The sequence below is a fragment of the Solanum stenotomum genome, chromosome 3 (genome assembly GCF_019186545.1).
Source record: "Solanum stenotomum isolate F172 chromosome 3, ASM1918654v1, whole genome shotgun sequence".
Lineage (NCBI taxonomy): Eukaryota > Viridiplantae > Streptophyta > Magnoliopsida > Solanales > Solanaceae > Solanum > Solanum stenotomum.
This window is the reverse complement of record NC_064284.1, coordinates 20,065,868-20,082,674: the sequence shown is the minus strand read 5'-3', so window position 1 is coordinate 20,082,674 and position 16,807 is coordinate 20,065,868. Positions and strand designations below refer to the sequence as shown.

General features: G+C 31.8%; 1 protein-coding gene across 3 annotated transcripts in view; it reads right to left on the bottom strand.

The window, feature by feature from the left end:
• LOC125857558 (F-box/LRR-repeat protein At3g48880-like) overlaps positions 1-16,807 on the bottom strand; it is a 104,860-nt gene that overhangs the window by 63,821 nt on the left and 24,232 nt on the right. Inside the window, exons 4-5 of one of the 3 annotated variants that reach the window (XR_007445679.1) lie at positions 13,379-13,763; positions 13,049-13,180 (exon numbers count right to left, since the gene is read on the bottom strand). The exons of the other annotated variants lie outside the window; for them this stretch is intronic. The gene's annotated coding sequence lies outside the window, so the exon portion shown is untranslated. Of the gene's footprint in view, positions 1-13,048; positions 13,181-13,378; positions 13,764-16,807 lie in introns of those variants that run through there. 3 annotated transcript variants of the gene reach the window in all.

Below are 16,807 nucleotides of genomic sequence, written 5' to 3'. Positions count from 1 at the left end.
ATATATATATATATATATATATATATATATATTCTATTTCTTTTTTGCTCACGTAAGTGCTTACGTTGTCTTTTTTGTTTCTTCTGCCCTCTACATTTATTCAGCTTCATATATATATATATATATATATATATTCAGCCATTAAGTGTTGAAAACTTTCAGGAAGGAGAACCTAGCAATAAAAAGGAATTCTATGATAGTATTAATAAGATATCAGAGAAATATGCTAGGAAACCTTACCAAAGGATGTTCTATTATCCTAGACCCACTCCTCAAGATGTTCTATTAGAAGAACATGAACACATTATAACTAATAGTTATAGTGGTAAGGAGATTTATGAATGGAACATAGATGGTTATACCGACCGACAGATTTATACAACGGTTCATAGAATGCTTATGTACAGTACTATATGTAAGGCAAATAAAAATAGTGATAAAACTATTGCGGATATGATAACTGCTGGCTTCACTGGCCAATTAAAAGGTTGGTGAGATAATTATCTCAGCCAAGATCAAAGGGATAAAGTGATGTTGGCAGTAAAACAAGAAGGGGAAGCTATTACACAGAATGCAGTTTATACACTGGTTCTAAATATTATAAAACATTTCTCTGGAAGATGGTCTGATAATAGTGAAACCATAAGGACTCTACTTCAAAATCTGAGGTGTAAAACCCTTACATCATTCAGATTTTATAAAGATGTATTCTTGTGTAGAGTAATGCAATTGCCAGAATGCAATAGCGCTCATTGGAAGTCCAAATTCATTGACGGACTACCAAGCCTATTTGCTGAAAGAGTTAGAAAAGCAATCAGAGGTGATAATCCTAGTATCAATTATGATATGTTTACATATGGAAAACTTATAAGTGCCTGTGTACAAGAAGGACTTTCTCTATGCAATGAAATTAAGCTAAATCAGCAGATTAAGCGTCATCGCTTAAATGAAAGGAAGCAATTAGGGGAATTTTGCGAACAATTTGTATTTGACGTTCCTAAACAAAAGAATAAGGATAAGGAACATATTCCTAAGAAGAAGAAAAAATCTTCCATTAAAGATTATGAGAAATGGAAGAAGAAAAAAATAGAAAATAAGCAAAGAAGAGCTGAAGAAGGAAAAGGAGACTCTTCTAAAAGAAAGAAGCATAAATCGGATACCTGCCACAGATGTGGAAGATTTGGTCATTATGCCAAGGATTGCAGAGTCAAGGAAAAGATTAAAAGCCTTGACATAGAAGATAATATAAAGGACTCCCTTTATAAAATTATGCTTAATTCTGATTCAGGAACAGGATCAGAATATAGCAGTGCAGAAGGATCTTCAACAAGTGAAGATCTCAGAGCTCTTCAACAAGAAGATTATTTAACTTCTGAAAATGAATGCTCTCCCTGTCAACAAGGAATGACATGTGAAAAGGAGGATGAAGACGACGATCTTTATAAGATCTATGATCAATTTAAAGAAATGAGTCTCAACGTCATTGATAATGACAAAATAATAGAGCTCCTTCAAAATATTAAAGATTCTGAAATCAGGGCACAAATCATTGATAAAATCAGTGACTCAAAAGAGAAGGATCATATTTATGAAAAGAATCATATTCCTAAAGAAATTCCTACTAAAGAAGGTTCATATACTATGACAGAGGTTAAAAATCTCTTATTAGAAAGGAGGAAAAAGATAAGTTCTCCCACCACAATCAGTGATTTAAAAGAAGAGATTAATAATCTCAAAGAAGACATTATAAGTCTTAAAGAAAAGAATGTTGTTATAGAAGTTCGTATGGATGCCTTACAAACCCGTCTAGATTTAGAAAATGCTTCTGAATCATCTTCTTCTCTTGAAGGAGAAAATGATAATCTTGATTTTATAAAAGATCTTTCTTTAAAAAATAATAAGACAGACTTTTTATATAGTCTTAAAGCCTTCACTTCTCAAAAGTTTTATACTAAAATAACTCTTTTAATAGATTATAATTATAAAAAAGAGTTTATTGCGCTTATTGATAGTGCAGCTGATTTAAATTGTATTCAAGAAGGCCTTATACCTTCAAGATATTTTCATAAAACAACTCATAGCCTTCGTTCTGCTAATGGCAGCAAAATGAATATTGAATTTAAATTACCCAAAGCTTTTATATGTAAAGGGAAAAGCTGTGTCCCTCAAAGTTTTGTTTTAGTAAAAAATATCACTAATCAAATTATTTTGGGTGTACCTTTTATAAATGATATTTTTCCACTCACTCATTGGGATAATGATAAAATTATTGGAACCTGGAATAACAAACCATTTATTCTAGAATTTGTCACTAAACCATTTACTAGAATGATAAATGATTTAACGGCAAAATTATTGGTCTCAAAAAATAACCAAGTAAATTTTATAAAACAAGAAATTAATAGTATTGAAATTGAAAATATCTTGCAAAATCCCAAATTACAAGATAAAATAAAAATCTTGGCCAATCAATTCTCTCTTGATATTTGTGGAGATCATCCCAATGCTTTTTGGAATAGAAAAAAGCATGTTGTAAGTCTTCCGTATGAAGATGATTTTGATGAGGATAATATTCCTACAAAGGCAAGACCGTGTCAAATGAACTCTGAATATTTAGAGTTATGCAAAAAAGAAGTTAGCTCGTTATTACAAAAAGGCCTTATAAGGCAATCTAAATCACCATGGTCTTGTACGGCGTTCTATGTTAATAAACATGCCGAACAGGAAAGGGGGGCACCCAGATTGGTAATAAATTATAAACCTCTTAATAAAGCTTTGAGATGGATTAGATATCCGATTCCTAATAAAAAGGATTTATTAGATAGAGTTTATGATGCTATTATATTCTCTAAATTTGATTTAAAATCAGGCTATTGGCAGATTCAGATAAATGAATCAGACAGGTTTAAAACCGCTTTTAATGTACCGATGGGACAATTTGAATGGAATGTCATGCCATTTGGCTTAAAAAATGCTCCGTCAGAATTTCAAAAAATAATGAATGACATTTTTATTCCGTATAGTAACTTTATAATAGTTTATATAGATGATATTCTAGTATTTTCTAAAAATATAGAAACTCATTTTAAACACTTAGAATTGTTTAAAAAAATTATTATGCAAAATGGTTTGGTTTTATCTCAACCTAAGATGGCTTTGTTTCAAACAAATGTCAGATTCCTTGGTCATAATATTGAAAAAGGTAATATTAGTCCTATTAATCGGAGTATTGAATTTGCTTCAAAATTTCCTGATATTTTGACTAATAAGACTCAGTTACAAAGATTTCTTGGAAGTCTTAATCATGTTGCTCCTTTTATTAAAGATGTAGCAAAAGATACTACTATATTATATGACAGGTTAAAAAATAATCCTAAGGCTTGGACAAATGGTCATACTGAAGCTGTCAAAAAGATTAAGGAAAAAGTTAAAAGCCTTCCTTGCTTGACTCTGGCAAATCCAAATTGGGCCAAAACAGTAGAAACTGATGCTTCAGATATAGGTTATGGGGGAGTACTAACTCAATATTGTCCTAATAATAAGCGCCATTATATTATTCAATTTTATTCTGGTAAATGGAATAATGCACAAAAGAATTATGCTACTATAGCTAAAGAAATTCTGGCTATAGTTAAATGCGTGCTTAAGTTCCAAGGTGATCTTTATAATCAGAAGTTTTTAATAAAAACTGATTGCCAAGCTGCCAAATTTATGTTCAATAAAGACTGTAAACATGATGTTTCTAAACAAATGTTTGCTAGATGGCAAGCTCTTTTAGCACCTTTCGATTTTGAAATACAGTATAAAAAAGGTGAAGATAATAGTCTTCCTGATTTTCTTACTAGAGAATATCTAAACTAATAATTATTCTCTTTTCAGGATGAGACCAACATGGCCCCCTCCATCCAGGAGAGGACGAGGAAGAACCAACCCAGGAAGAGGAGGTCATATCCTAGCTCAACAAGGTAGCAGAATACTAACATCATTCAATGTTAGTAATTCAACGGCTTCATCAAGCGGAACTAGTGGGATTGATATTAACCACCCAATGTATAAGGAATTTATGGATTTTATGAAATCCAAGAAAGAGTCAGATAATAATCCACCATCATACTCTTCAATATTGATGGATGATGAGAACATAGAAGTTTTTGATATGAATGACAAAAAGGAAGTCATACTTCTTTTAGAAGAAAATGATCTCAAATGGAGGAATGAGCCATGGCAGATAATGACTAGGTATTTGGATACAGTATCTTATACTACTACTGTATACAAATACAGAATGCACTATGAGATAATACTCTCATCTACAGGGTGCGAATTTCAGCATTTTTACCCTGCTAATACTAAGAAAGTTTATAACTTTTCAAAATTAATTATAAAAAAGGTTATAGCACCTGAAGAATGGGGAATGAGTACTTTGAAGGAATTGGATTATATCCATCCAGAGCAAAAAGTTGCTGTAAAATACAATTATTGGGATTATATCGATGGATTTAATAAGGTCCTGTTATATGAAAATGCTAATAGGAAGCATTCGTGGTTTATTAAAATATGTTCTAATGTATTTGACAGGCATATTCCTAATTGGTTCTGTAAATGGTGGACTTTATATGGCCCTTCAGTAAAAATCTTACCAGAATCATATAAGAAACTATATTTAGAATGGGTGGATATATCCCCAAAATTAATAAAGTTGCAGGAAGAGAATTTATTCTTCGAAGGAATATCTTTGATGTATTTCTTCATTGAATTTTCAATTCCTTGGATCATGAAATGGTCAATCGAAGTTAATAATACTTCAGAAGGATTTCCTTGTCTGCAAAAGACTTTTTATACTAAGTTCTGGAGTAAATTACTTCAGAAAAATCCTGAAGGCAAGTTACATGGCCAAGAAATTATTGATTTAATAAATGTTAAAATTAGTCAATATGAGGCTATTACTATGGAATCATCCATCATAGAAGATTCAAGTCCATTCAAGAAGATTACAAGAAAAATTCAAATGAAGAAGGGACTTATCTCTAAATCAGAAGCTATAGCCTTATATATGGAGGAAGTAAAGAAAGATTTAATGAGAAATCTTGACATAGAAATAAAAGATGATATCTCCATGGCATCAGCAAGCCATACAAATGATGATGATAAAGAAGATGATGCATGCATTGCTGGGGAAGGTCAAAATATTGATGATGAAGAAATAGATCTTGAGACTATTCTCCAAAGATATCAACAACAACTAGAAGAATCTTCTAGTACAAGCACAGCTGGAAAAGGAAAAGGAAAAGGAAAAGCATAAGATTCCAGCATTTGGTCACATAAAGGGCCAAAATAATTTAAGTTGCTTTTATAAAGTAGCGGAAAGCATTGTCGGCCATCTTAAATAAAAATAAGACCATGTGAAAGCCATAGGGGCTTGTCGGTCTTATCGTGTGGTTATTGGCCAATGTAAAAAGATGTGGGCCACTCTTTATTATTCGTTTTGCTTTGTAACCTCTATATAAGAGGAAGTGTGTATTCAGTAAGAGGCAGGTTTTAGAACCCCCTCTCTCTCTCTTTTAAATTCTCTCTCCCTTGTAATATTTCCGAGTATTTCAATAAAAGTTTGCAATTTGGTTTACAAGATTTCATTATAAGGTACTGTTTCTTATTCTTATCTTTATTTAATATACTTCTTTATGTTCATCAGCCCAATGATGGGCTAAACTATTTGTGTTGAGCTATAGCATACTAAGTTATTATAAGGTGGCGTTGTGTCTATTATGTTGATAGATTGAACATAGGTCAGACATAGATAATCTAGGCCAGTATATGAAAAATAGCCGAAGGAATCCGTTGGATTACCCATGAGGAAGGGCGGACCAGGGCGGACCCGGATAGTAGGGATTTTCATATACTGTTGCCAGGACTAGCTATGACTATAAAGGTTCCTAATAGTCTAACTATTGTGCGATCCGTTGCATATTTGGTATCAGAGCCATGGACTTATAATAACTATAGGTCTTACAGTTCAACACAGTTTTCATTATGAATATCATAAAGAGAAGATCTACTGTTAAAAACAGTAGAAAGGAAGAATATGATATACCTCAACATCTCGATCTACTTAATAGGTGGACTATTCCAAAAATTTAACCTAGAATTATATATCAAATGGGTACCTTTGAGAAACTAGGTCTCAAACAGGTAGTTAAAACCACAGAAGAAACTATCACTATTGATAGTGACAACCAGACTTTTAGATTATTATCTGATAATGATATAGCCCCTTATAGGGATATTTATAGATTCATGCATATTGGTTTAGTACAAGTTGCTTTTAAACCCCTTACTTTAAGAGGGTTACCAGAAAGCTTTATAGCAGCTTTACGTGATGGCAGAAATCATAATTGGAAGAAGTCTCTAATAGGGACAATTCAAACTAGTCTAGCGTATGGACCAGTTTATTTTAATGCTTATCCTAATTTACAAATTTCCTTACAGGATGAGAACTCTTTAAGTTCCCTTATATTAAATGTCAAACTTCATGGTTATGATTATATGCCTGGCACTGAAGTTGTGTATATATGTTATAGAATTTATTATAAATTATTACATACTTTAAATCCTATGTGTAAAATAATTGATTTTAAAAACGAAACTATTTTAATAGAAACTAACTTTGATAAATCCAAGGTAGTAACTAGAAGACCTATTAAGTGGGAAGAAATTGATTTTCCACAAGAGTGGGTCATTGAGAATGCTACGCAACCTCAAAATAATATTAATACAGAAGTTTCTGAAATTGAACAGTTAAATGATGGAACTGTTAAAATCAAATTTCATGAGCCGACTAATATGCTTATTGAGAATCATAGCATGTCTTCTAGAATGACTAGATCTAACTCTTCTTATATCTCTCCTATCGATTATATTGTACAAGTTCCTTCTCGGGCATCTACTTCTCAAATTAGAGAAACATATAGATGTGACAATATAAAAATTGATAAAGACAATATAGCTCAACCAATTCGGAGAGCTAGTTCTGATTTAGATATAACTGAATCGGAAATGAATTTTCCAGATGGAATAACAGGTTAAATCGTTTATACATGACTGACAAAATTATTGATTTTAGTCCGGGATCTCTGGCAAGGGCTCGTATTGCTAAAGATTTCCAAAGAAAAAAATGGAAACTCTTTAGAAAATGGTTTTTCAACAACTTTAATAAAGTTGAACAGCATGATTTTCAAGAAGAATTTTATAAAGATCTTATAAATTCGGGAATGAATCGTTTAATAGCTTTTGTTCCCTGGTTTATGTGCAAACATGTTCATAATTATATTACTATGCTTGAAAGAGATTTTACTCTTAGTAATGGAGAAACTACTAAAGCAGTCTTTCCTCCACAACAGTCTTTTCAGATTAATAAAAATGATAAGATTGTTAACTTTAATGCTTTTTCAAAATTATTCGAAAATGACACTGCTTTAGTGACTACTCAGCATATTAATGTTATGATTAAGCAGAATAATTATGCTAATATTTATATGAGTATTATGGGTGATCATATTGTCTCTTTACATGACAAAGTGGATAACATCATTTCCCTTTTACATACTAAGTCAAAAGGGAAGGAAAAAATTGCTCATAACAGTTTACAACCACCTCCAGAGATTGAAGACTTTAAGATTAAAGATTATTCAGATCTTGAACATTTCTTAGAAAAGAAATTTAAAGGTGGTGGAGTTCATCCATTAAGTGCTGAAAACTTTCAGGAAGGAGAACCTAGCAATAAAAAGGAATTCTATGATAGTATTAATAAGATATCAGAGAAATATGCTAGGAAATATATATATATATATATATATATATTAAAAGGTTATTTCATGTTGTTTGGTTATAATATTATATTATCTTTTATTCTATTACTTTTTATTGACATTTTTATAAGGAAAAATAAGAGACTGAAACATATATCAATGATAAAAGTAAGAATCTATATATATGTATAAAGAAGGAACATAGACAAGGTGATGTAGCACCTCTCTATGGCCTCCATTCATATTTCTCCTTTTTCTCTTAACACACTCATTAAAAAGATAATGTTTGACATGATTATTATACTAATCTTACTCTCTCTCTCTCTCTCTCTATATATATATATATATATATATATATATANTATATATATATATATATATATATATATATATATATATATATTTGATTGTCATGTTTTGACTTGGCATGAAGTTTAACAAAGTAAAGAAAACTTTTTAATTTTTTGGTTTACTGCATGATTGAGACACTCCTCTATGATACCTTGATAATCTGTAGATATATTGTGATGATATCATGGAGGAATGTGGAGTGTCTCACTGAAGGATTAAAACTGACAATGGTACTATGTTAGTATACAGATGCAATGTGATTGTATCATGAAGGATTGGAGTATTTCACTGAAAGACTAAAACATACATCAATGATACCATGAATATAATAATAATAATAATACTATATATATATATATATATACACATAAGAAAACTCCAATGATACTATGTTAGTAGATAGATATACTCCAATGGTATCATGAAGGTCTCGCTATAGTATTGAAGCGTATATCAATACATGATTTGAGGAGTGTTGCAGATTATATGAAATAGTCCTTAATGATATCATTGGAGGAAATATAATATGTTGTGATAATATCATTAATTAAGAAATTATGAGTTCATTTTTTGAAGGACTGCTCATTTGTCAATGATAACATGTCATTATATATATATATGATAGCATGTCATTGAGAAATGAGTTAATTTTACATGAACGAATGTAGGAACCTTAATGATACCATAACAATATATATCATTAATGTATGAGTAGTTTTGTGAATGAAGGAAACCTTAATGCTATCACAATAATATATAAATATACTGTGATAGTATCATACGTAATTCGAGGAGTGTTACTAATTATATAAAACAATCCTTAATGATATCATGCCAGTATATAGACATATTGTAATGGTATTATAGAGGTCTCACTGAAAAATTGAAGGAGGCATGAATGTTACCATGATGGTATATAGATATATTGTGATGGTATCATGGAGGTATCACTGGAGGATCGAAGCAAACATCAATGATATCATGATAGTATATAGATATATTGTGATGGTATTATGCAGGGTCTCACTAAAAGATTGAAGAAGGCATTAACGATACCATGACATTATATAAATATATAGTAGTGGTATCATAGAGGTTTCACTGAAGAATTGAAGCAACAATCAATGCTACCATGAAAATATATATTAAATTAAATTGTGGTAAGAAAATAAAGAATATTATGATTTAAGAGGGAAAAAAAGAGAAAAGAAAAGGAAAGGAGTAGGAAATAAAATAAATTGAAAAATGAAATAAAAAAATACAAAAATAAAAGGAGCCAATAAAGGAGAAAAATAAAAGCAAGAAAAAAAATTAATGAATAAAGAAATAAATGAGAAAAATAAAAGAAAAGGAGTATATAAAATATATTTTTTATTAATTTTGATTTTAATAAGTAAGTTAATGATTTTAGTTTTTTTTTTTAATTACTTCTTGTTGTAGTCTAATTATTTAATTTTCCTACATTTTTATTAGTCTAAAAAAGGTTAGCTACTATAGTTATTTTTGAATTTTATTATATTTTTTTTAAAAAAAAAAAAGACAAAGGAAGAGCACAACCTTTCACATGAAAAGAAATGTTGAATCTTTCCCAAAACAAAACAAACAAGACAATGAAAATACAAAAGAGCATTAATGTCATGATGACGTCAGACTGAGGAAAGAAAAAAAATAGTCATTTTGAGTAATTATTGAAGTGGCATCAAAATAAAGGGGTAGGAGTGTGCAATTACTTTACTGATATGGGACATGGACTTAGTTTTTCCAAATTTTTGATACATTAGAGTTTTCAAAATTTACACTTCATGATATCTTTAAAATAATAAGATAAATAAGGTGAATACTTCATTAGAGAAAAGCTTCAACAAAATATTATGGAAAAATATTTTTCCTTAAAACTTTTACGTTTTAATGAAACAAAAATTTTGGGAAAAAATTAAAAATAATTGCAATTTTCTTGGCTCTTCACGCACCTATATCGGGTGAACCTCATTCTACATGTCAACTCCACAAAAAGTGTTAAATTGATACAAATTTCAAATTGTGTAAATATTCGATATGACTATTTCTATATTCTAAGTGTCTAAATAAAAAGTTATTCCAACTTAAATATCTTCTTATGTGCTCAACCTTGAACCATGTCTTGTCCTTCCTTTTTTTTAAAAAAAAAAAAAGAAGAGAAACTTACATAATTAGACAAACATGTGATATGTATTTGCAATATACCATTATAATTTGAAAGAATTATAATTTGTAGTTATAGTTAGAATTTTGTAGTTATTTTCTCTCTCATATCTTCTTTCTCCCTCGCCTCTCTCTACACTCTCGCTTGTCTTTCTCATTTCTCTCTGCCATCTCTCCCTTGTCTGTCTCCTCTCCCTGACCCCCCCTCTCTCGCCTCTCTTTGCCTCCTCTCTCTCAATGCAAATGATAACAATTAATTATACAAATACAAATAATAACATTGATCAATTACACGAATAAAAATGATTAACTGTACAAATCTTTTTTAGCGATACAAAATACTAATATACATGTATTTGCTGGTACAATATTGATACAAATGATAACAATCAATTATACAAATACAAATGTTGAACTTCATACAATTATATTCGCTAAAAGAAGGCTTAAAAATGAACGCATCTAACACAAATAGTTCTTGGTGGTTCAAGAAATTATGTAAATATCTAATAATTTAGATATGAAACTCACGAAACAATGATAGTTTAAAAGAGTTCTAAACAATTTACTCAACAAAATTTCCATGTGTGTACTGCCACTTGAAACCCTTTGGAGGAGCTTTTGAACTGTGATCTTCACATAGCATGTCATTTTCCCCTGCGGAATATTTTATTACAAGTTTATGCTAGTTACTGGGTGTTTGTAAACATCCAATAATTTAGATATGAAACTCATGAAATGGCACCAGAAGAGTGAGCTTACAATGCTCGGCAATACATATATAAATGGATACAAGGTTGTTAAAGAGAATTGCCTTGAAACTTACAAAATTACAAAACAAAAGTAAGAGTTTAAGAAAGTAAATAAGACTTTTGAATCTTGTGATCTTAAGTTAAATATATGTCAAATGTATAAGAATCAAGAACGTCCTTTTATCTTGAGGTCTTAAACATATTAGGTGGAACGTTGAAATTAAGTGTCCATTTGAATTAGCTTATTTTTAGGTGTTTTTAGCTCTTGAGCACTTTTTAGTTTTAAAAGTGTTTGAAAAGATTAAAAAGTGCTTTGGTAGATCTAGCGCCATTTCCCATTCATCAGGCTTGGGAGAGGAGGTAGACGCTCCCCCACCTGAATCCTTTCCTGCGCAGTCTACCATTTCTAACAACAATTCATAAAAGAAAAAAGAGAACGAAAGAAAAAGAGACAGAGTCCAAACGCTTTCCATAATAGGTACACGAGAAATGTCTGGATTAAGCACTCACTTTTAGGCCAAAAAAGTTTTAAAATAAGGTATCCTATACTTGTGACTTTTAGCTTCCAACTTACAAGATATTTTTTAAACCCATCCAAACAGACTCTAAATAGTTGCTAAAAAAAGGAAAGAACCATTATTTTTTAAAAGAACTAAAAAAAAGTAGGCCAAATAAACTGAAATGTTGGGAGTATGTTTTTATATACAAAAGTTTACACATTGTACTGGACCTTTTAACTCATGAAGCAATACATTCTCAAATTGCAAGAGATCTCACCTCATCCGCTTTCAAGAGGTCTTCTTCATACTTATACATATGTTTCATATACACAACTTCACACAGTTAACTGAAATTTAACTAATGAAGCTGTACATTCTTCAAGTTATCAAATTGCAAGAGATCTCACCTCATCCACTTTCAATGTCATCTTCATACTGATACATATATTACATATACACAACTTCACACATTTTACTGGACCTTGAAATCATGAAGCAGTACATTCTTAAAGTTGTCAAATTGCAAGAGATCTCACCTCATCCGCTTTCAAGAGGTCTTCTTCATACTTATACGCATGTTTCATATACACAACTTCACACAGTTTACTGGAATTTAACTCATGAAGCTGTACATTCTTCAAGTTATCAAATTGCAAGAGATCTCACCTCATCCACTTTCAATATGTCTTCTTCATACTGATACATATATTTCATATACACAACTTCACACATTTTACTGGACCTTTAAATCATGAAGCAGTACATTCTTACAGTTGTCGAATTGCAAGAGATCTCACCTCATCCACTTTCAAGAGGTCTTCTTCATACTTATACGCATGTTTCATATACACAACTTCACACATTTTACTAGACCTTTAACTCATGAAGCAGTACATTCTAACGTTGTCAAATTGCAAGAGATCTCACCTCATCCACTTTCAAGAGGTCTTCTTCATACTTATACATATGTTTCATATACACAACTTCACACATTTTACTGGACCTTTAGCTCATGAAGCAGTACATTTTCAAAGTTGTCAAATTGCAAGAGATCTCACCCCATCCACTTTCTAGAGGTCTTCATACTTATACCCCCTCATGAACCTTCATCATTTCGAGTGTGCTGACACATGGTGCATGAGCCACTCATGCAGGTTAGGAATTAGTCTAACCTAGACGTTTTTTCGAGAATGGATTCATCAAGCTTGGTCAGAATTTTCATTGGTGCGGGTGGTGGGTCTTCAGTAATTATGCAATGAGATATGTTGTGCACTTTCAACTTTTTTAATCCCTCCAATATAATAACCAAAGCAGGTTTAGATAACACCGTGCACCTCACACTCAGCAGTTTCAAGTTTGGAATAAATGATACCAGTGCAGATGCAAACAGCATATCACAGGGCCCTATTATCTTGAGCTCATAATTTTTTTTTTGCTACTCCTCCCAATTTCCTCAATGAAATATGCATGATTTTTTTATACTAGGCATCGTTAGTGATTCAAGATCTTCCCATATATAAATAGCCCTGCATATTGTTTGCTTTTTATTTTGTTCCAAGAAGGCATAACAAGGTGTTTAAGCCGTGGACACCTGAAAAAGAGAAGATCTAATTAGATGTCTTATTCAGTTTCACAGTAATTTTTGCTTCTCCAAGAATAATGGAAAATCATTGGGCATCTGATATCTATGAAACGATGCTTGTTGTATGCTTTCTTGATTTAAGTTATAATTATTATACAAGATCTCATTATAATACTGTAGAAAGATGAAAGTTTATTGGGGGAATACCTCTCAGCAGTAAAAGTCAACTGATTGTTGTTAACATACAAATTGTGATGCAATATCAATATTTGTATGTTTCCATGACTGAGGTTCAAGCAAATATTTAGGACTCGGGTCAATTTTTCTTGAGACGGACTGTCGACATATACGTAAGGCTTCCTTGAGATTCTGATGAAATTTGATTGCAATACCGACAAGTCCAGCTTTTTCCAGGGAAGTTAATCACAACGAGCCAATCACCACATATTACAAACATGAGCAAGTCCAGCAGACAATTCAAAAAGGTCAAAAGACTGGAGTATCTTCACCAAGATATCATTATCAAGGTCCTCCCATTTCCTTACAGGAGAATATCCTTCCTCCATCACAAAAACTCCAATCTCCTAAACTCCTGTAGAAACAAGAAAGGTTATTACTTCTCTAGATCCATCACGAATATTTGAATTCCTGATGTCAAATTAATGTTGTTGATCACCATTTTGCATTGTATACTTTGACCATAAAGAAGAAAAAGTTAAGCCCTGCAACACCAAGAAACATAGAAGAATGTACAAATACATCTGAGGAATACTGGGATGCCCAAAAGTGAAGAAACTAGGAAAATATGAACTGGAACTTGAGTTGGTTGTAGATAACAACAGAGAACTAAGTTCTTGCTGCCATAGCTGTCAGAAGTATCACATTTTGGATAAAAATAATCATTATTGAAAGCAAAATTATACAAAAAAGGAGGAAGTAACACTGATTTGTACATAAAATTCCCTAAAGAGGAACATTCAATGCCCTGAGCAGAAGGACGGAAAAGCTGAAGACTTGTTATATATTTTGAAGAACAAGACAAGTACAAAGAGAACTGGGGAATGGGACAAGTGTATGCTGACAAAGATACATATAGTTTCCAGGAATCAAATAGAAGGGAATGCAAAAACTTGATCCTCCATCCCTTCCTATTTTACGTGAATGGGAATGAAAATAAATTGGCTAACCTCATTGTGGTATGTTAGCAAAGAGTAGTAGTTGTTAAAAAACTAGGTGGAAGGAAAAAACACCATGTCAAAGTTTGACTACCATTCGTTGAATGAATTCCTTAAACTTGTGTGGTTCATACAACAATAACTATGCCTTAATCTCAAATGTGTGGTTCCTTTGTAACCATTCGACTCTACCCGGGTTCAAATTTTCAATACGACTTAACAACAACTTAATTGGAGTGATATGGAAATTAAGGATCATATAGCCGACTCCGACTTGTATGGGATTGAGGTGGGGCTGTACTTTACAACAACTATGCTTAAAAGCTAAACTAGTAGAGGTCAGCTATAGGAACACTCAATATCCATTCCGCTCCATTTGGAGAAGATTCATTCCAATATTAAGATAATTATTAAGGATTCTATATTTCTAAAGGTTTTTCTATATTATCTACCGAAATACAAATCTGTAATGAACTAAAAGGACTCAAGCAACATAAAATAAACCTTAGTCCTAACCATTGAAACTAGTATGAATCTTGTGTGTCATTTATATATTTTTTGGCTAATTCAACAAGAATCTCAAGAACTTGTAAATCCTTTGAGACATTTTTGTCCATGTGATTGAATTGTTACCTCGTCCATTTTAAAACATTGAACCATCACAAAGTCACACTGGTGCATTTGAACTTCTAAGGTAGTCATTTCCAAACTATAATTAAAAGCCTTCTTTTCTTTTATCCTCTACATGTGCTTTTTGTAACTTGGCATAATCATTACTTATTTTTTCTAGTTTTGTATGAACACACACCATCATACCATTCAGATTTTTACAACACTCATTTTTTTATAACGTCGGACCTTAGATACACAATATTCATGCATACACCATCATTGGTCTCACAACTGTCTTATAAAGCCTATCCTTCGCGCTGGTATGTAAGTGCTTATAGCATACCACTCCTCCATTTCAACTATAGGGCTATAACTTATGTGTTGCGTCTTCGTCTATCAGACTATCACACCATTGACATGGAAACAGAGCCTAGACATATGAATGATCTATGTGAACTCACTTTGATGATCTCAGACCTGAATAAGTGTTGTTGTAAATTAACGATCAATGTGATACTAGTTTATCCTTACAGTAAGGAATTAATAAGAGAAATGGAATCAAATATTTTGTAATGTCCTAAAATAAAGTGTCATATAAATTGGGAGAAATAGAGTGTTGATAACAACAGTTCAATAGCAGAACCAATGATAGTTAGTAGTGGGATCTGTATATGACTAAATTCTAAATTGAAAGCTAAACTAACCAGTAAAACTGATGACCTGGAAGCCAATGCCGACCCAACCTCTGTGTGTGTGCAGGGGGAGGGGGGAGGTTCATGTCTACTTAAGCCATCTCTTACTCAAATTCACCAGTGATGTCTGTGAATTCTCATTAAAGTTAAGATCATGAATATCCGACCAAATACAGTATATCCCTCCAACCCAACATCTACACTTTTCAATTGCTTTCCAAATAAAGTGAGGAAATTTAATCATGAGATTTTGTTAGGCTGTTCTTTAAACTTTCTTTTCATAAATTTGTAAGCTCAAATGTACTACTCTTATGCATCTTCTGGATGCTTTCAGTGAAACTTTTTACTTCGTCAAAATAAATATAGAAAAATCTTTCCCATCAATCTCTCAAACTACTAATCATGTATCTAGAGTTTACAGGCAAGATGCCCCGAAACCCAATTTTCTTTTTGTAAAAAGAAAAGACGGAATAACCGAAGCACCATTTGCATTTAACATACGCAGGTAAAAAAAACTGAAATAATATTCCAAAAGAATCTAGTTTCTCAATTGGAGTACAACGAGAATTGAATCATCGCGATAACAAAATGATAAATCACAAGTAAATCAAAACCAATCTCGACAAAGATTTAAACTTTAAGAACAAAAAAATCTGCATTTGATCATACTACACTAATAATTGAAACGCTGAAAACCAGAAACAAAACTCAAACAAGTATAAATTCAAACCTGTATGGGTAAACCTCAACTGTTTCTGCAGTTAAATTCCATCAAGTACCAAAAAAGGGGGAAAACATTTCACAAGGTGTACACTGAATTCTCCTAAAACCCACAACAACTTTTGGAATCAAGATCCAACTTGAATAAGAAATTAAACCAAAAAAAAACCCTTAAAGAATGGAAAAGAAGGAGAGAGATTTAGGACACGCCTTTAGAACATAGGTAAACTATTGTGAATAGCATACAAAGGTTGGATAGTTGGTTCACTTTATAGTGTGTAAACGAATGGGTGAAACATGAGGAATGATAGTGTAGCTGTGATGATGAGTGAGATTCGGATACGTGGAAATGACGATAATAACCCTCATACATTAGCAGGTGCCCAGCTGTCAAACATTAATCTTATTGAGAGCATCCACATGTAAGTGTCCTCATA